Consider the following 7,204-nt stretch of genomic DNA (forward strand, 5'->3'; position numbering starts at 1 on the left):
TAAAACCCTTTTAAATTTTATTAAATAAAAGTTACAAATAAACTCACATGTCCAAACTGTTCACAGAGCGAATAAAAAAACCGAGCCGTCCGGCTCGCTCACGGCTACCGCCCGTAGTTCCAGACTGGCGTAGAACGCGGTGACGTCAGCATGCCGTTCCTCCCTATGCATTTCGTCACTCCAAGGACGTGGTCATGGGATACAAGACGGCGTCCTGACGCACCACTTAAATAGCATTACATAGAACCGCACCTCGGTCTAAGTTCCATCAGGCATATGGTTGGGTATGGGAAAGACAATATAAATACCACAATCCTTGCATATAGCGGTATAGAAAACAATGTTAATACGGGGAACTCATTTATATATCACAAGTTCCACCAAACATATGTCTCTGCCATATTGACTGTGGGAAAAAATTTAAAATACCACAGTCCTTGCATACAGCAGGCATAAAAATTTATTTTTATATGGAAAAATATATATAATAACCATATTATTCCCTTATAAAGGGGAAAAAAGGAACTTTACCAGCTTCCCTAATAACATCTCACTCACAGAGGAGGTTAAAAAAAAAAAAATTCTATATGGTCAGAGGACCCAATAAGCCAAAAACACATTGCTGGATGGTCCTCACAGAGACAAATGCGAACCGTCTAAAGCCGCTTACACACGGGCAGACTGTCTGTCCAACTTAGTCCGCCGAAACACATTTCAGCGGACAGTCCGCTCGTGTGTGGGCTTCAGCGAACTTTTTCAGCGTGCAGTCTGGCAGACTAAGTATTTCGGAATTTCCGTAATATTGTCCGTCCAACTTTGGTTTCAGCAGACAGTCCGCTCGTGAGTAGGCTAGTTGGACGGACTAAGTATGGCACATGCTCAGAAAGGATTTACACGGCGAAAGGTTGCATTGCTGTGTATTGGACGTCCTATTTCTAGTCCCGTCGTACGTGCTGTACACGTCATCGCGCAAGCTTTCAACGGACTGTCTGTTCATCGTGTGTGGTCAAGTCTGTTCATTCAAAAGTAGGACGGACTGTCCGTCGGATTGTCTGACGGACTTAGTTGGCCAGACAGTCCGCCCGTGTGTATGCGGCTTTAGTATTTCGGAATTTCCGTAATATTGTCCGTCCAACTTTGGTTTCAGCGGACAGTCCGCTCGTGAGTAGGCTAGTTGGACGGACTAAGTATGGCGCATGCTCAGAAAGGATTTACACGGCGGAAGGTTGCATTGCTGTGTATTGGACGTCCTATTTCTAGTCCCGTCGTACGCGCTGTACACGTCATCGCGCAAGCTTTCAACGGACTGTCTGTTCATCGTGTGTGGTCAAGTCCGTTCATTCAAAAGTAGGACGGACTGTCCGTCGGATTGTCTGACGGACTTAGTTGGCCAGACAGTCCGCCCGTGTGTACGCGGCTTTAGTATTTCGGAATTTCCGTAATATTGTCCGTCCAACTTTGGTTTCAGCGGACAGTCCGCTCGTGAGTAGGCTAGTTGGACGGACTAAGTATGGCGCATGCTCAGAAAGGATTTACACGGCGGAAGGTTGCATTGCTGTGTATTGGACGTCCTATTTCTAGTCCCGTCGTACGTGCTGTACACGTCATCGCGCAAGCTTTCAACGGACTGTCTGTTCATCGTGTGTGGTCAAGTCCGTTCATTCAAAAGTAGGACGGACTGTCCGTCGGATTGTCTGACGGACTTAGTTGGCCAGACAGTCCGCCCGTGTGTACGCGGCTTAACAAATTTAAAAATAATGAAATCAATTCTATCCTACAACAAGCCTGTAGAATTCAGATCAGGTTCACAAAAATTGATACAATGAACCCTTGATTCAAAATTGATATAATGAACAAATATCACCCCTCTGAATATATATATTAAGGGGGAGAGGAAGTAAAAGAAACAAAAAACTGGTATAGTATTGAACCAAATCCTATAAACACATTTAAGAATTATAAATAAAGGCATTTACGTCCACCTCAATGTTTAGGCCAAAGGGAGTATAGCACTTTAATTTGTATACCCACACCATTTCCAATTGAGAAATGCTCCTAACAAGATGGGTACCTCTCCAACTGGGCTTAAATTTGTCAATGCCCAAAAATATCATGTTAGAGGAGTCCCTATTGTGCGCTATGAGATAATGCTTAGATACCGAGTGCTTTATAAAGCCTCTGTGGATGTTCCCAATGTGTTCATTGAGGTGCACATGTAGGGGGCGTTTAGTCCGGCCCACATATTGGAGGCCACAAGGGCACTCCAACAAATATACCACCCCTTCTGTTGAGCAGGTTAATAAACAATTCTATATTACAGGACTTGGATGTGCTGCTAGACCTAAACGACGTACTTCTCCTAGTTCAACACCCGTTTATAGCACAAACAGGGCATTTCCTACACTGGTAGTAACCAGTAAGGTCTGTAAAGGAGGTTGGTCTTGTTGAAGGTGGATTCAGAATGTTAGGGGCTAGCCTATCTTTCAAAGATGGCACTCCCCTGTACACCACCTGCGGTCTATCAGGCAAAATGCTCTTAAGCACCAAATCATTCTTCAGTATATGCCAATGCTTATTAATGATGTGTTTGACTTTGGAGTATTGGCAGGAATAATCAGTAATAAATGGATTGCTGAAGGATTCATTTCTAAGGCCTTCTCTCTTCTCTCTCAAAATGGCACCACTGCACACCTGCCAAAGGGCTGTGTGTTTTTTGTGCATTGCAGGAATGCACATCATTTTGTGCACATCAAGTGTCCCCATCAGAGTCCCCTCTTACATCTGGTGTGCCCATCAGAGTCCCCCCTTACATCTGGTGTGCCCATCAGAGTCCCCCCTTACATCTGGTGTGCCCATCAGCGTCCCCCCTTACATCTGGTGTGCCCATCAGAGTCCCCCCTTACATCTGGTGTGCCCATCAGAGTCCCCCTTTACATCTGGTGCGCCCATCAGAGTCCCCCCTTACATCTGCTGCGCCCATCAGAGTCGCCCCTTACATCTGGTGTGCCCATCAGAGTCGCCCCTTACATCTGGTGTGCCCATCAGTGTCCCCTCTTACATCTGGTGTGCCCATCAGAGTCCCCCCTTACATCTGGTGTGCCCATCAGAGTCGCCCCTTACATCTGGTGTGCCCATCAGAGTCGCCCCTTACTTCTGGTGTGCCCATCAGAGTCGCCCCTTACTTCTGGTGTGCCCATCAGAGTCGCCCCTTACATCTGGTGTGCCCATCAGAGTCGCCCCTTACTTCTGGTGTGCCCATCAGAGTAGCCCCTTACTTCTGGTGTGCCCATCAGAGTCGCCACTTACTTCTGGTGTGCCCATCAGAGTCGCCCCTTACTTCTGGTGTGCCCATCAGAGTCCCCTCTTACATCTGGTGTGCCCATCAGAGTTCCCTCTTACATCTGGTGTGCCCATCAGAGTCCCCCCTTACATCTGGTGTGCCCATCAGAGTCCCCCCTTACATCTGGTGTGCCCATCAGAGTCCCCCCTTACATCTGGTGTGCCCATCAGAGTCCCCCCTTACATCTGGTGTGCCCATCAGAGTCCCCCCTTACATCTGGTGTGCCCATCAAAGTTCCCCCTTACATCTGGTGTTCCCATCAGAGTCCCCCCTTACATCTGGTGTGCCCATCAGAGTCCCCCCTTACATCTGGTGTGCCCATCAGAGTCCCCCCTTACATCTGGTGTGCCCATCAGAGTCCCCCTTACATCTGGTGTGCCCATCAGAGTCGCCCCTTACATCTGGTGTGCCCATCAGAGTCGCCCCTTACATCTGGTGTGCCCATCAGAGTCGCCCCTTACATCTGGTGTGCCCATCAGAGTCGCCCCTTACATCTGGTGTGCCCATCAGAGTCGCCCCTTACATCTGGTGTGCCCATCAGAGTCGCCCCTAACTTCTGGTGTGCCCATCAGAGTCCCCTCTTACATCTGGTGTGCCCATCAGAGTCCCCTCTTACATCTGGTGTGCCCATCAGGGTCCCCCCTTACATCTGGTGTGCCCATCAGAGTCCCCCCTTACATCTGGTGTGCCCATCAGAGTCCCCCCTTACATCTGGTGTGCCCATCAGAGTCCCCCCTTACATCTGGTGTGCCCATCAGAGTTCCCCCTTACATCTGGTGTGCCCATCAGAGTCCCCCCTTACATCTGGTGTGCCCATCAGAGTCCCCCCTTACATCTGGTGTGCCCATCAGAGTCGCCCCTTACATCTGGTGTGCCCATCAGAGTCGCCCCTTACATCTGGTGTGCACATCAGAGTCGCCCCTTACATCTGGTGTGCCCATCAGAGTCGCCCCTTACATCTGGTGTGCCCATCAGAGTCGCCCCTTACATCTGGTGTGCCCATCAGAGTCGCCCCTTACATCTGGTGTGCCCATCAGAGTCGCCCCTTACATCTGGTGTGTCCATCAGAGTCCCCCCTTACATCTGGTGTGCCCATCAGAGTCGCCCCTTACTTCTGGTGTGCCCATCAGAGTCGCCCATTACATCTGGTGTGCCCATCAGAGTCGCCCCTTACATCTGGTGTGCCCATCAGAGTCGCCCCTTACATCTGGTGTGCCCATCAGAGTACCCCCTTAGAAGTTTGCTTGCAAGCCGATGGTTTTACACAGGGTTGTGCGCTCAAGATGGCTACCCAGGGACAGAAGAGGGAGAGACTCACTGAGCGCTGGGTGGACTTGGGCTTGCTGTGAGACATGCAGATAGAAGAAACCAATCTCTCTGGTGGTCTGATGCAGTCTCTGCTGTGTAGAGGAGTAAATCTAGGCAGGTAGCACTGTGCGGGATGACAACTGGAGGAGACCAGAGCAGAGCTCTGCTCAGAGGCGGCTCTCTAATTAGGCAAATTAGGCGATGGCCTAAGGCCTCGCCCTCTCAGGGTCCTCGCCACCGCCTAGTTTGCTTAAAGAGCTGCCTCTACTATCATCCTGCATCCATTCTAGTACAGTCAGTGCAGGGGAGCTTTGTGCCCACCTCCTTCAGTTTACAAACAGTCCTCCTCCTCTCTGCTCTGTTACACCGCACCCCATGAGATGACTGCCCAGTCTCCATTGGAACAGCTGGCAGAGACTAACAACTGCCCCGCCCCTCAGCCCTGCCAGCAAATGCTGTCCATCCCTTGAGCTGATACCTTTTGCAAAGGCTGGGCACAGCTAGCACCTCAGCAGGATTGCGAGTCCACCCTCCTTCCAGGGCGGGGCTTCTGCGGTGGAGGTGGAGCCAATTCCAGTTCTCTCGCTGTAGCCTGTCTGTGTGCAGCCAACTGACTACTGAGCTCAGTGAGCTGAGGATGTGCTGACTGAGCTGTGAGGGGACAGAGCATCTATGTGTGAGGTACATATGACTGAGGGGTTTGCGTGTGACCATGTGATTGGGGGTGTGTGCATGTCACTAGGGGGGTGAACATGAGACTGGGGGTGTGTGCATGTCACTAGGGGGTGTGTGCATGTGATTGTGGGGCTGGGCATGTGACTGGGTGGGTGTGTGCATGTGAATGGGGGAGGTGTGTGCATGTCACCGGGGGATGTGTGCATGGGATTGGGAGAGGTGTGTGCATGTCACCGGGGGGGTGTGCATGTGACTGGGGGGTGTGCATGTCACTAGAGGGGGGTGAACATGGGATTGGGGGTGTATGCATGTGACTAGGGGGTGTGTGAATGTGACTAGGGGGGGTGCATCCCACTGGGGGGGTACATGCAAAGGGGGGTGAGCATGTAACAGGAGGTGCGTATGTGTTTGGGGGGGGTACATGTGACTGGGGTTTACAGTCAAGTCTGCTCAATCCTCTGCCAGTGTCCCAATGTGCCTGCCTGTGATTGACAACCCGTGTCCTCCTGACCTGACTCCACCCCACCCTCATCCCCAGCCATCCAGGGCTCCACTGCGGTGGTCGGGAGGTCCCAGCTCAGTCCAGTGTGATCCTCAGCCATGGTGGGCAAGGCGCTCTTCATTCTGTGCTGGCACTGCACATGATCGGCTTCTCTGTGGCTATCTCCCCCCAGGAGCTCTTCCACTATGAGGAGTCCGAGGGGACCTACTGCTTCCCAACAGGGATGATGAGAGAGACAGAACACCGACACCAGCATTAGCAGAGTGTACACTGACACCAGCACTGAGAGAGACAGAGCACTGACACCAGCACTGAGAGACAGAGCACTGACTCTCTCTCAGTGCTGGTGTCAGTGCTCTGTCTCTGTCAGTGCTCTGTCTCTCTCAGTGCTGGTGTCAGTGTCCTGTCTCTCTCAGTGTTGGTGTCAGTGCTGTCTCTCTCAGTGCTAATGTCAGTGCTATGTTTCTCTTGGTGCCGGCGTTAGTGTGCACTCTGCTAGTGCTGGTGTCAGTGTTCTGTCTCTCTCAGTGCTGGTGTCAGTGCTCTGTCTCTCTCAGTGCTGGTGTCAGTGTTCTGTCTCTCTCAGTGCTGGTGTCAGTGTTCTGTCTCTCTCAGTGCTGGTGTCAGTGCTCTGTCTCTCTCAGTGCTGGTGTCAGTGTTCTGTCGCTCTCAGTGCTGGTGTCAGTGCTCTGTCTCTCTCAGTGCTGGCATCAGTGCTCTGTGTCTCTCAGTGCTGGTGTCAGTGTATACTCTGCTAGTGCTGGTGTCAGTGCTCTGTCTCTCGCAGTGCTGGTGTCAGTGCTGTCTCTCGCAGTGCTGTCTCTTGCAGTGCTGGTGTCAATGCTGTCTCTCGCAGTGCTGTCTCTCAGTACTAGTGTCATTAAGGAAGAAACAACACAATGTAAATGTTTAGCAATGTCTCTGAGTTGACTAGTTATACCATGAAACAAAAATGTAAATAAAAAGCCAATAAACAGAATAGTTTATTGGTTTATTGGCTTCTCAGTGCAGTGTGCTCTCTCTCTCAGTGCTGGTGTCAGTGCTCTGTCTCTCGCAGTGCTGGTGTCAGTGCTCTGTCTCTCGCAGTGCTGGTGTCAGTGTTCTGTCTCTCTCAGTGCTGGTGTCAGTGTTCTGTCTCTCTCAGTGCTGGTGTCAGTGCTCTGTCTCTCTCAGTGCTGGTGTCAGTGTTCTGTCGCTCTCAGTGCTGGTGTCAGTGCTCTGTCTCTCTCAGTGCTGGCATCAGTGCTCTGTGTCTCTCAGTGCTGGTGTCAGTGTATACTCTGCTAGTGCTGGTGTCAGTGCTCTGTCTCTCGCAGTGCTGGTGTCAGTGCTGTCTCTCGCAGTGCTGTCTCTTGCAGTGCTGGTGTCAATGCTGTCTC

Source organism: Lithobates pipiens, unplaced genomic scaffold (assembly GCF_037356315.1).
Source record: "Lithobates pipiens isolate NorthernLeopardFrog02 unplaced genomic scaffold, aLitPip1_a1.2 Scaffold_25, whole genome shotgun sequence".
NCBI classification, from domain to species: Eukaryota; Metazoa; Chordata; class Amphibia; order Anura; family Ranidae; genus Lithobates; species Lithobates pipiens.